At 45.8% G+C, this 13,005-nt stretch overlaps 1 protein-coding gene across 4 annotated transcripts in view; it reads left to right on the forward strand.

Moving 5' to 3' along the window:
• Window positions 1–13,005, forward strand: part of SEMA5B (semaphorin 5B) — a 273,437-nt gene that overhangs the window by 54,921 nt on the left and 205,511 nt on the right. The window contains exon 1 of one of the 4 annotated variants that reach the window (XM_026118435.2): window positions 6,007–6,285. The exons of the other annotated variants lie outside the window; for them this stretch is intronic. The gene's annotated coding sequence lies outside the window, so the exon portion shown is untranslated. Of the gene's footprint in view, window positions 1–6,006; window positions 6,286–13,005 lie in introns of those variants that run through there. 4 annotated transcript variants of the gene reach the window in all.

Below are 13,005 nucleotides of genomic sequence, written 5' to 3' on the forward strand. Positions count from 1 at the left end.
TTTAGAGTCATCGTGGATATGCATGAGCTACGCAGCCGTGTGTTGCTCTGACCTCTCTGTGCAGCAGTGGTCCCGAGCGGCTGGTCCGTAGGTGGAACAAGGGGTGATGTTGCCTGCTGTATGTCACCTTTTCAGTTCGGTTGCTTAGGGGTGTGTGGACCTTGGCGGGGGCATGGCTTTGGTTTGGAAGTCATCCAGGGCAGAGCTTCTCTGAACACATGGCATACTGATTATTATGTTTTAAGCATAAATGAAATGAACCCCCAAAATGAAGATGTGATGCAGAACACGAACACCCAGCAAGTCTGGATGTGCGTTTTTTATAGCTCATGGCAGCATTTGCAGAACATAAAGGGTTAGCTATTCCAGCAGTAGCGTGATTAGGTGCTATGAACACTAATGATCCAAAAAGCTCAGTTTTAGCTTACGTGAGAATTGTGTCCAATGTTTTCATGCCTGTTAACTTTGCAGACAGCCGGCTTCCTACAGTAGCCAGAGACCCAGGCAAGTGACATGAAAAGTTATGAAAATGCACGTAGCGTCTAGAGCTGTGGTCTGCAGTGGGAAGTTAGACAAGGTGAGACTGTAAAAGGCCAGTAATTGTGCACAGGAGATGGCTGTGATTGCTTTGAATGTGGAGCCATTGTCAGGAACACAGAGAAAAAAGCGCAGCCTGTTTGAGCGGTCTTATCTCCAACTTGGGGCTAAGTGAAGGTAGGAAATGATGGGAGGGGGTGCTGTTTGCGCATTTTCACCTCTGGGATCTGTAGAAACTTGGGATTTTGCGCTGCCTTTGGCATGGCTTTGCTACACTTTGCCAAGTTTCATTAATCAGCAGCTAGGGGTTACGTGAAGGGTACGGTGTCTACCAGATGGGAATTCAAGGACCAAAAGGAGAGGTTTCAGTAACATTTATTTAAAGGCACTGCTAGTTTTTTACTTTTGGCTTCTGAAACATTACTGCCATCCTTTAACTATTATCAATGGCATTAGAGCTTCATGTAGTAACAGCATGCCTGGATCCATGAGAGAGTGTCAGACTGGCTTGCTGCTACATGAAAAATGTCAAATCTTGCAGCATCTCAGCTCTTGATTTTTGTCTGGTTTTTAGCACTTTGGAATTTGATGCCATCATCTTATCAAAGAGAAAAATGTCTCAAATTAGAGCCTGCTTTAAACAGATGCTTTGCAGCCTCAAATAAGTACAAGCTATAGGCATAACTCAGAGATAAATTTAAATGTTGAAGGCACCTCGATTCACCAAATTGCCCTGATCCCACTGGGCAGCTGGATGGTTCCCGCAGCCTCCCTTCACCCCTCGAGCAGACCCTTTCCTTCCGAGGGGTTCCTCTTGACTTGCTTCTGTCTCTGAGACTTTGATCCGTCTCCCACACTGAGCAGTACCACTGTCACCTTGTCTTTGTGTCTCTTGGACATCATCGTTACCAGTTGTGTGATGGTTTTGCACTTCATGTGCCGCTGTGTATGTACAATAAGCTGTAATTATGGCATGTTAAATGAAACAGTATGTAGCGTGTGGGCTAAGCTCTGGGGTATTTTTAGTCTCTGTTGGCCTTGTCATGGCCTTCGCTGTTTTTCTCTGGGAAACAGTTGCTGAGTAGCATCATTTAGTTTGTCCCACATAACTCCAGGCTCTTGGAAAGCTTGAGTTTCCTGCCAGACTTCAGGATTCTGGGATGGCTTGTTTTCCCACTGGGAATGTACTGTTTTAGCATTTACGACTTCATGCCTTATTAATTTTGATGAGAGCTTTGTGTGGAAAGGCAATCTCAGCACTGGGCCTTAAAAGTTGATTGGGGGGTGAATAACAAAGGTCACCAGTTTAAGCTGAGACTAGGTTATAGGTGGCAAAAAATCTGTATTGCCCTGCTCCTTCTGCATAGCAATTGGAGATATGCTGCATTGGTGGTGTAGTGAGTTTCTGCCAGACAGATATTCCCAGGAAAAGGAAAAAAAACATTACTGCCATTGCTGAATGAAGGTATCATATGTGGGCGAAGGACACAAATGGGTGCCTCCATGGAGAAGTGCCCAGGGAGGCCTGGGTGTCTCCGAGTGCCGGCTGGCCGCTCCATCCGGCGGCCCTGTCCTCCCAGCAGAATTGGTAGAAGGGAAGAGGAGTCTGTGCTGCCTCCAACTCCGGTACAAACCCCATCTTTTAGCTCAAACCAGTGAGGATGATGGGCATGAACTAAGCTCCCTGGCTGTAAACTGATGTGTTTAAGTGCAGACACATGTTCTGTTCTGCCCACTGCTACAAGCAGCAGTAACCTCTGGCAAATGGTTGAGGCAGACATCTGGAGATGGTGATGTTTTAAACTGCTGTAATACGATTAGCTAGGGCTCATCTGGTTTTTGAACCTTTAGCACTTTGTATTCATCTTTGCAATTTAGTATTTAGTATTTATCTTTGCAATCTTCTCTTTCTTACCCTGAGAACCTAAAGGCATTTTTTTTGTAATGAGAATTTCATGTAACAACATGGCTCCAGAAACTGTGGCTTTATAAAGAAGAGAAAGTTATGAGAGACTGTATAAAATCACCATGTTCTATTATATTACATAAAATTAAATAATACCATACTTCAGAGACAGGGAGAAGTGCTTTTTATTAGCTGAGAAAACACACATGAAGTTTAAGCTTACATACAACAGCACAAAATGCGGGTAGCAGGGCTGGGAGCAGAACGGACTTCTGGCTTCCATGTCTCACTGTACTTAGAGAAGGTGAAAAGCAAATAGCTGAAGATCCTGAACACGGAATTTTTGCTTCTTTGTGCAACATACTACATTAAAGAGAACTACTTGAGTAATTTATTTTCTGCAGGCATTGTATTTGCTTAGAACAAGAGGGAAAAGGAAGACCTTTATATATTTTAATTTAAAACTAATCATTCACTTTTGAAACTCTTAAGAATCCGAGAAGTGAATTTAACAATGAGATTTTCTAAGAAAAACTGCTGGTTCCAAATTTACCCAAGACTGAGATTAATCACAGTCTTCTGGAGAGGGGAAGCTGTGGACTAGAAGGCATTTGAGAATCCATCAAGTTCATGGGAAAGTGATCTTGGAAGAGCAACAAATAAATACTGTGACCTTTCGACTCTCCTAGCCCTGGAGCTGTGGTAAGTTTGCAGTCAGGCACTTGGTTCCAGACAGGAATTTTCATTGCTACAGTGAAGTAAATCACCATGAGGAGGAGGCCTCGCGGGCCCCGTCTGCATGAAGATATTTTCAGAGCTCTTAATTCCCTGCTGGTGCCCCCTCCATCAGTGGCTGCGTAAATGGGGGCTGAATGACAGATCTGGCTCAGGAAACTTGAAATACCACTATTTAAAACCATGTTAGCTAATATAGTCACAGAAATGCCAGTCTTATCGCTGTTGTGGTCTGCAGTGGTGGTTCTGGCTAAATCCCAACAATATGGGATGGATTTGTCCCTGGGGCAAATTTAGGGAAGTGACTGAGGGTGCCGTAGCTCTCTCCAGTAGCATCATCTTTGCGTGGTACGTGTGGGACATGTAAGGGAAGCTGTTGCCCATCCACTTTTCTTCAGCAGCTTAAAGAAGCTGAATTAGTGGTGGAAAGTAAAACAGCTTTTGGAAAACATTTTTCATGATTATTAATTTAATGATCCTTAGATACAAATGCTTTTTAAACCTCATGTTTGGGGAGGGGAGTTTCTCTGCAATTAAATCATTTGGTCTGGGGTTTTTTGGCTTTGCTTATGCAGACTAGACAGAGCTGTTCATACCCTGTGTCTCATGGGTTAATGACAGTAAGACTGCAAACACTGAACCAAGTGTCATATTGCCAGACAGGTTTTCAAACCTTCTGAGATCAAGCCTGGAGAGTTATGAGTTTGGCTTAGAGAACCTAAGAATTAAAGAATGATTAAGGGTTGTTTCTGTTTCGACTTACGCATTTGGGAGGTGGGGGGAGCTAAGCCTTTATGGCTCAGATTTTCTGCCTCCTCTCTCCATCCACAGTTCCAATGAGCACTGGAAGAAGTTAAGCCTGGCTTCCTACAGACTTGTGTCTTGTGGCTGCTTGTGAATCCCGATTAATGTAGTTAGGTCTCATATATAAGGATCTCTCCCATGTGGATTAATTTAATAAAGCATGAGTTCACACTGCAGCCTTTCCTGGGGATGCGAGATCTCTGTCCTCTCCAGGGCTTGTGTTCATGAGACTTGTAGGAAATTATTTATTGTGGAAACCTTTACCTTTCTCTGATCTGGATTAAAAGTAGTCGGTAAGCTCCAAAGCTGTTAGGAGGAGGAGACAGACAGGCTGCATGTTAGGTCTCATTTCCTTAGGAACAAGGAACTGCAGCTATGATTTTTGTGTAACTATAGGAACCAGCACTTTAAAGAAATGACTAGCCAGTGCAAGACTTGGGATAAAATCAAGACTTGATAATGATGGTTTCTTCTGATCAGTCATCATGTGCAAGGGAATAAAAGGTCTGAATACCACTGAGACTGCTGGGGGCGACAATACGACCAGGTTGGACGTTGTCTCGTTCTGCCTGATGGCCTCCTCCCCCATTTGAGCTCAGCGTGGCCTGTCTGGGGCATCACGTGAGGAGAGCGAGAGGAGCTGGTGCTCTGTGCAGCGGTTATCAGGTTGTCCGTGGAGAATACAGCTAATCCAGCTTCTCTCGGCGCTGGAGCTCCTACTGGGGGGTCTTCTGGGCCGGCAGACTCTTTGCAGAGCCTCACTGATGCAGCTATACAAGCAGAAGCCTACAGGGCACGACCTGCCTTTGGTTTTGCAGCCTGTGTGGGCTCTCGCCCTGTCCCTGGTGAAAGGCTGAGCTTGCTGAGATCCATTAAAAGGAGTCCGTTTCCTCTAATGCTGGCAAAATTAGTGCAGCTAAAAGGGGAGTATTGCCCTCATCGCGCCTAAGAGGCTGTTATGGAGCAGCGCACAGAACTCGGCTGTGGAGCGGCCGAAACCTCTGGAAGAAAATTGCTGCGGCTGCTCTTTGCCATGCAGAAGCGGAGCTGCAGGGCCGGGAGGGCTTCGCTGCACCTGCTGTAGAAGCATCCTCCCCTTCTGCGACATACGTGCTTGATGCAAACACATGAAATGCCTGAGAAACAACCGCCATAAACTCACTTCTCTGAAATACCTGATTTTCCTCTTTCCATCCTTCTCCCATCTGCTCTTTTCCTGTGTTTCTGTTCCTTTGGTGGTGATAAATATCCTCCCTATGTGCATGCTGTGGCCTCGCCTCCCTGCAGGCACCCAATGAAGACTACAAATGGCGTTTGATGGGAATCGGAATAGGATTCTGCTCTAGTCTTTTCTCCTTTTCATGCTCCGGGCACCAGTGTAACGAAGGAGAAGGCAATGACTCTCATTACTTCACATTCTTTAAGGCAGATGCCTTCAGCATGTGTGAGAGGAAAAGACCAGTCAGTGTGGCAGCGTGTGAGTGACTCGGTCGGGGCGCGGGACTGACTTTACGTTCATGTAGGCGAGGACGGGGATGTGCCTCCATGTTTGCTCTGTGGCTGGCCCTCCCCGGCATGCCCTCGCTCGCCAGCGCTTTGTGCGCGGCGATCCATGCGCTCACCCCCAGCACAGCAGCTGTGGAGCAGCCCTGGCTCCAGAAATGGTGATGGCAATTGCCACGCAATCCTGCCACCAGCTGAGACACGTTCCCCTGACTGGCCGGAGCAATCACTCGGTGAACACAGTAATCTTTTGGCTGAGAGCTGTGCCAGGGACTTTCTTGTACTATCTTGTACTAACAAAGCCAAACTAGAAGAGCCGAGGTTGGCCTGACCTGTCTCCCACTGCGCGAGGGGGAGTGGAGGAGAGTCCTGTCCCCACTCTGATGTACGCGTTTTTCCTCCTACCCAGGCTGCCGTTTCGCCAGGCGAGAAGCGAGGGAAAGCAACGGCCTTGGCTCTGCCCCCCGTGCTCCCTGCGTAGGGTAGCCGCGCACAGCCCGACGGAGAATGCTTTGTGCCGTGGAGTGGAACAAACTTTTCTCTGGCAGAACTGGAAGGAACTGGAGCCGTCTGAGCCCCTTGGTTCCCTGGGTCCTGCTCCCTGGGAGAGCTCGTGCCAACCTTACTCACAGCAGATAATATCTTACAATCAAGACATAAGTGATTGCACTGTTAGGGTTTTTTCCAAGTCACAAACTGTCTTTCCAGTAATGTAAGATTTTTCACCCCTGTTCGTACTGCGATGGGTGTGCAATAGTTCCTCCGCCCCCTCCGCTAATCATCCCTTCTTTCAGACTAAGGTTTGTGCATTCATTTATTTGCCATTTTTTAACCTCTTTTAAGAACTCCTTAAATATTTATTTGCCATTTTGTATCTCTTTTAAGAACACCTTAAATTCTAGTCACTGGGAAAGCATTTAACTGCCTTAAGACTGCATTGTGGGTTTGAGTCTGATTTGTTGAAGCTTTGAGGCCAGACGGCTTTATTAATGACAGTGGGTTCCTTTTCAGATAAATTCTCCTTTTTGGAGAAGATCTTTCCTAAAGAGTTTCACAGCTGATTATGGATGCAAATAACTCATCAGAAAAAGTTAGTGATGCTCAGTGTTTGGCAAGCCCTGAATTATTATCCCGTTAATGCTGCAGCACTGTGCGTTTCCAGCTGTGTTGCAGTGGCACGCAGACCTCAGCAGCTGTTGTGGAGCTCATCAAATAGCTGTTGAGCATCATCCCTGATTTGTCATAAACCTAAAGGTTCCTCTGGGAAAGGACGTTATCGCCTGGCACAGCCCGGCACTGCTACAGTGATGTTCTGGTGCTGTCATTACGGGGACGGCGTTTGTATGAATTCCTCCCCTTTCCCCCTTTGCCTTTATTATTTTTCCTTTTTCAGAGGAATTGTGTTTGGATTATTCATCACCTTGTGCTTCTAAATGACTTGTCTGGAAATGCACTTTGGTGTCTGCTTTAGGCCTACCCAGTTTCGTTTCCAACAAACCTGCTGAGATTTTTTTCAAAAAATATTTAGGTGCCTAACAATACCAAGAGGCGCAGAATGGGATTTTTGGAAGTGCTCAGGCACCTTGTCCTTATAAACAGGAAGGGGTTTGAGGAGTAGGTTGTGGGGTGGACAAAAGCTGTGTTTTGTGGAGGATTTTAGTGTTTGCCCTTAATCTGCGTAGGAACAAAACCAGAGAACTTCAAAACTGGAAAGGGGAGAGAAAAGGGGAGAGAAAAACACTGTGTTTCATAGAAAAGGTCTGTGTTAAGAAACTTTTTTTTCAGATACATAATAAAGAAAAAGCTGAAGCAAAGCCATATTTCAGAATATTTTAGACTTCTGGAAATCTTCCATGTCTGGTTTCAGCATTGGCAGAACAGCCTTCAAGTTTTCTTCCCTTTTTCCTTTCAGACGCAATTTCAGCAAAACTGATACGATTTCCCAAAATTGTTTTAGCTCAAGGGAAAAAGCTTTCAGAGGTTTTCTGACCGCTTCAGTCTTGGTGCAGCTGAGAACCCCTGTCAGGCATTCGTGTGCTCCCTTTGCTTCCGAGAGACTTGAAAAATCCAGGCCGTGGTCAGGTGCAGAAAGTGCTTTTGCAGACGCTAGTGATCGCGGTTGCTTCCCGTTTCTGTTGGCCAGATCGCTTCATCTCTCTGTGCTTCACATGTGCCTTGGTATAATGTGAACACTAATATATTTTTCTTCTTTTTGGATTCTACGATCATGGCAGAGACCAAGTTTTTGCAGCCCTAGTTTCAGAGTCCCACTCAGAGTCCCTGTACCTCAGGCTTTTAGTATGGGAACCCCTGGCTTGGGTCACTGGTAGGTGGCCCTTATGCTTGTACGATGCAAATGTTATGAAAAAGAGACATGGAAGTCACCCCGGCCGTATCCTAATTCGACTGTCTCTGGGAAACACCTCAGTGATAGTATTTTCCCTTTCCCAAATTGCGCCGTACTCTCCCGAGAGACTTGCGAGGAGCCATTCGAGGGACGCCCAAGGATTCGTGACGGGTGGACATGTCGGTGTGTTTTCACACAGAATTGCTCCTTTTGTGATGCTGTTTCTTGTGAAGCTTGCCAAGACAACGTGATCGGGCCCCGAACATCCCCGTCCCTCTGCTCTATAAATACCCTGGGCAGATAGAGTTGGTTGAAAAAGCAAACAGAGCACTTAAGTGGTAAGGACTTTGCTGTTGGGCCTGCCAGGTTTGTGCAAGTCCTCACTGCGGCTGTTTGTCACAAAACAAGCTGCAAAAAATACTTGCAGCTGCTTGAGATAAAATGGACAGAGGTGGAAGTTTTTTGTTGGCTCGGAAATAGTGAGATGCTTTCAGGCCAAAAATATTCTTTCTGCTGCCAGCCCCTTGAAGACTTTTTTGGCCTGAAGGCTTATGTCTAACAGCTTATATATTAGTCCAATAAAGGATACACACGATCTACCTTGTCTCACTATCAGTCCATGATCAAAAATGTTGCTGCAGTGAATCGTGGTTCATATTTGGTTTGTACCCAGTGTATTTTAGGGCTGCAAAAGCATCCAGCTGGGGTAGGTGTCTGTCTCAGTCAGATAGTCCTCTGCCTCTTATTATATGTTTGTGTAAATGGCTAGCTATCCTGTAGTGTTAGTCGATTTAAATATTGAAAAAAAATCTTCTCCTATTTCTCTGCCTTGGGGCTAGGATTGATTTTTTCAGCCTCTTCAATGTATATAAATTGGCATCTGTTAGAGGTCTGTATTCTATAATGAGCCCAACATGCAAACTCAGTTTGCAAATTCATCTAAAAAATGCTAAAATTGGCACCTAGGTCTGCAAGTACGTATACTGATAGGGTATTCAATGGTATAAATGCCCTATTGCTTTGGGATTGCAGGTTTTTATGCTGAAGCCACTCGGGTCGAAGTCTTTCTGTCACTTTGTTGTTTACATCTTCATGTTTCAGTGTCACCAGGATACATTATTATGGCCCTGGGATGCAAACAGCCCATCGCTGAGGGTTTTTTTTAGTAACTCGGCAACGTTATCTAAAGCAAAGCAGACTCTTGAAACTGGGACTTACTGCAACACACAGGGACAATGAAAAGTATTTGTGGTACAGAATATTTCACACACATTTGAAATTCCTATTATATCTATCTTAATCAGAAGCGCTGTGGCCAAAGCAAAAAGAAATTTTGTTGCTGTTTAATGTTTCTGCTAAAATTAATACCCTTTGAAATAGTGGAAGAGTTTGACACAATAACCTTAACAGTGTTTATAGTGCTGCTTGTAAATATGTGTTTAGGGAGATATAAAATTGCAGATCATTGACCTTATAAGCTGTAGCATCATTTTCAGCGCTATTTAGGTGTGTCGGCTGCATGAATATTTAAAATCTGTACAGTACATGTAGTAAAGATTTGCATGAAAGCTGTATCGATTTCAGGTGCAGAGGAAGCGTTTCAGCACAGACTAGACGGGCTGCTGGCAGTATCAGTATTCCAGGACAGGAGCAGCCAGGATTTGCCCAAGGGACCCCCTGTAGTCCTGATGTGAGCCGGTGCGAGGCTGCGAGAGGCACAGCTCGGAGGAGGCGAAAGCCTGGGAGCTGCGGCTTCTGGGGCCGGCTCCTGGCTCTGCTGCCGACCCCGTGCTTGCGTCTCCGCTGTGTATCGCAAAGGAGCCTTTGTGTGATGGACTCCATCAAACATAGCGCCTACCATGGGACGCGTGGGAGAGCTGCTGCCATGACTGTAAGCAGGGAGGTAGAGGTAGATCATACCTTTGATGCCACCCTTGACATGAGTCCGGGGATGAGTGCCCAGCATCATTTGGCTGCTACGCTCTGGGTTTGGCTTTTTGGGGGTTGCAGGATTTAGTTGCTGTCTGCAACACAAGGCTTAGCCCCTCAAGAGCAAGGGGTCAAGGGAGGAACTTGTGTCCCTAGTGAGGGAGCAGTGGAGAACGCAGGAGGAAAGCAAGAAAGTTTGGGACATGTTGCCATGAGCTGCAGAAAAATAGGAATGTTCACAAAACTGATAGTCTGGTGGTGACATTTATGATGAAGTGCCTCAGTGTATCCAGATTATTTTGAGCATTTTCTTTCTTCAAGCCAGTGTCAAGATCTTTTTGTATCCTGCAACCTGGAGCTCATTAGGTGCATGAGGCACGGAAAACTGCGTTTGCCTCTTCATACTGTAATACTGGGGAAAACAAGCTCTTAACCCCACTTTGCACTGGACACCTTTTGTATCCAAATTCAGGCCGTTTCATGTGTGTGCATTTAAATGTCCGTTCATATGCATCGCTGTGTCTAGGCATGGATCTGAAATTCAAGCTCTGCACAAACATCTTTCCCTGTTACCAGCGCTTGGGTGAAGGTGAGAGAACGACACGCATCAAGCGCAGTGCTCCATCCGCCCGTCACAGCCTCGGAGATGGAAGTGCCCCCTCACTGCTGGTGTCACCGGCGTGCATTTCTCCAGGGGGAGATATTGAAGGATGCAGTGCGTTCAGGAGTTTGTTGTTGTCTGCTTCACAGTGAGGAGAGGATCAATACTTGGTTAGTCTGCGAGCTGCTGGCTTGTCTGAAAGCCAGCTCGGGTGCCCTCAAGGATACGCTGCCAAAGTGACGGAGGGAGCAAAGGCGGGTGTAAATTCCCCCAGTCATTTTCCTTAAATGATTCCATGGGAAACCTTTAGAGCCTCTCGGTAAGGGCAAAATCCTTCCAGGCTTAGCTCTCATTTGAGCAAAATTCCTTCTGAGGTCAGTAGATCTAATCCTGCAGCCTTATCGCCTGTTTACCTCCAGGGGATTTGAGTGTGGGGAGAAAGCCAAGGGAGGGCCTCAGGACAGGGCACGCGGGAAATATTTTCCTGGGAGGCCACAAGAGGCCTGCCAGGTTTGGGCTCTCTGGAAACGGGCATATAAGTGGACAGCTGGTTCTCTTCGATTAAAGCAAGCTTTGCTAAAGCCCGCTTCCTCAGCAGTCGTAGGGATAGCAGGTAGGAGCTCCTCTCTCCTACGGAGGCTCTGCAGTGGCTGCCGGTGGCCCCAAGCTCTCCCCGTGTCCCCAAGGCGTCGTAGCTCGTGCTCCCATGTACGCACTTCAGAGGGGTTTTACAGCCGAGAACTTCCTTCCTTGACGTCTTTGGGAGGAAGGAAGACCCAAACTGACACCTCCGCTTGTCTTTTAATTGCAGCACAGTCCATCAGAGTGATAAGTAGTGTCAAATACAGGAGGAGGTGGGAGCTGACACTTTGGTTTCCGTTATCCTCATGCTGGGAAACGCGCTCCGTATTCACCCATTTGGTCTGGAGGAAAACGATGTTCTGGTGAGCTTTAGGGCGAGACTAAAAGCGGGTCCCAGCCCTGCTGGCCCGTGCGCCGCTGTAATGAAATGCCACGAAAGGCCCCTCGTCCCCGTGTTGCGGGTCGCGGCGTGCCAGCGGTGCCCTCGCTAGAGCCTGCTCCCGCGCCTGGTTTTCCCCCTCCTTCTTTCACCCTGCAAATTGAAGTGTGTCTTCTCTGTAATGGACTCAGCTTTTCTTAGCGGAAAATTGTGCCTCTTTATTAACCTTCAAATAAGGCTACGTCAGCTGAGTGAAACACAGTTCGGCAGGGCATATGGTGTCATTAAAGTCACTGCTGGTGTCACACAGCTGTTTAAAATACAGGAAACAGGGTGGCTGGTTTCTGCTTTTTGTTCGGTGTGGGGATTTTCTCTTTTTAGTAAAGAGATGGAAATCTTTCTTTTCTTCTTTTTTCTGCTTTCTGGGCTGTTCTTACAAACAGCCTGGGTAAAATTGGCTCTAGAAATTAAAGTTAGAAAAATATGTAGACTGTTGCGTTGTTTTTATGACTCCCAGCTCGTGGTACAGGGGAGATTTCATTGTCAAGTTTCATTAAAAGTGAAAGGGGAATGCTAAAAACCCTCCTGCTCATCCAGGAAAAGTAAAACTTTGTCAAGCCAAGTAACGCTGAGCCATCTTGTGCTTTCCTCCCTGCTGTTTTTCTAAAGCACATTTATTACATTCAATAGGTTTCTACTTCTGGCAGTTTATATCTCCATGAGTGTAAGAGCCTTTGCTTAATTAAGACCAGAGAGATCTTCACCACACTACCACAGTCCCACTAGAAGGATAATTTCCGAGTGTTTTGCTCTCTGGGGAGATATGGGGATAAAATTAAAGATAAATAAATAAATAAGTGCGTATGTGTGTGTATACACATACAGCAATTTAGACGTTTAGATTATATATATATGTATGTATGTATGTATGTATATATATTTATGTTAAAAAAAGCCTTGGAAAGAAGTCATTTCAGACTGCAGAATGTGCGTAATGTAACACAGTCTTCTAGGTGGATCTCTGCTTTCATTATAAGCTATTTACAGATTGATCATGGAAGAAATTTAAAGGGCTTGATAGCAGGAGTGAGCAAGTGTGTGCATTTGTGTGCGTGTGCGTGCACGTGCATGCGTGCAGAATGTGACTGAGAGGGATGCCTGTTTCTAAACCGATCAGACAAGTTTTATTACTTCTGTGCATTGATGCTGTTTTTGAAATATGGTAGGCTGATTCTGTTAAGGTAGCTCAGAAATGTCTTTCCAAATTGGCTTTTGGGTCCCTCTTCTCATACTCGGTTGCTCGTTGATTCCCTTCCAAATCTGCTTGCCTCAGCATTTGCTGCATTTGCTCACACAGAGGCACTGAAAAATGGGTTGTTACCCACCCGTTTTCTGTAGCAGAAGGTGATTCTTGGTCTGGATCCAGAGAAAGATATTCAGAGAAATAATGCAACAGAGGAAAGGATCGTATCAAAAGTACATGTGAAAATGAGAAGGTAATATGCATGTAAAAGAGTAAATCAGAGATACAAAGATACAGAAATAAGGGGAGAGGCATTCAAGTGAAATTCGCAACTGCATTAACCTTACTGATGTTGGACAATGTCTGACTCCGCAATAAATCCTAGAAACTGAAGTATGAGATTCAGATTCAGGAGAACATACAAGTCATAATTTCCTCC

The sequence above is a fragment of the Dromaius novaehollandiae genome, chromosome 7 (genome assembly GCF_036370855.1).
Source record: "Dromaius novaehollandiae isolate bDroNov1 chromosome 7, bDroNov1.hap1, whole genome shotgun sequence".
NCBI classification, from domain to species: Eukaryota; Metazoa; Chordata; class Aves; order Casuariiformes; family Dromaiidae; genus Dromaius; species Dromaius novaehollandiae.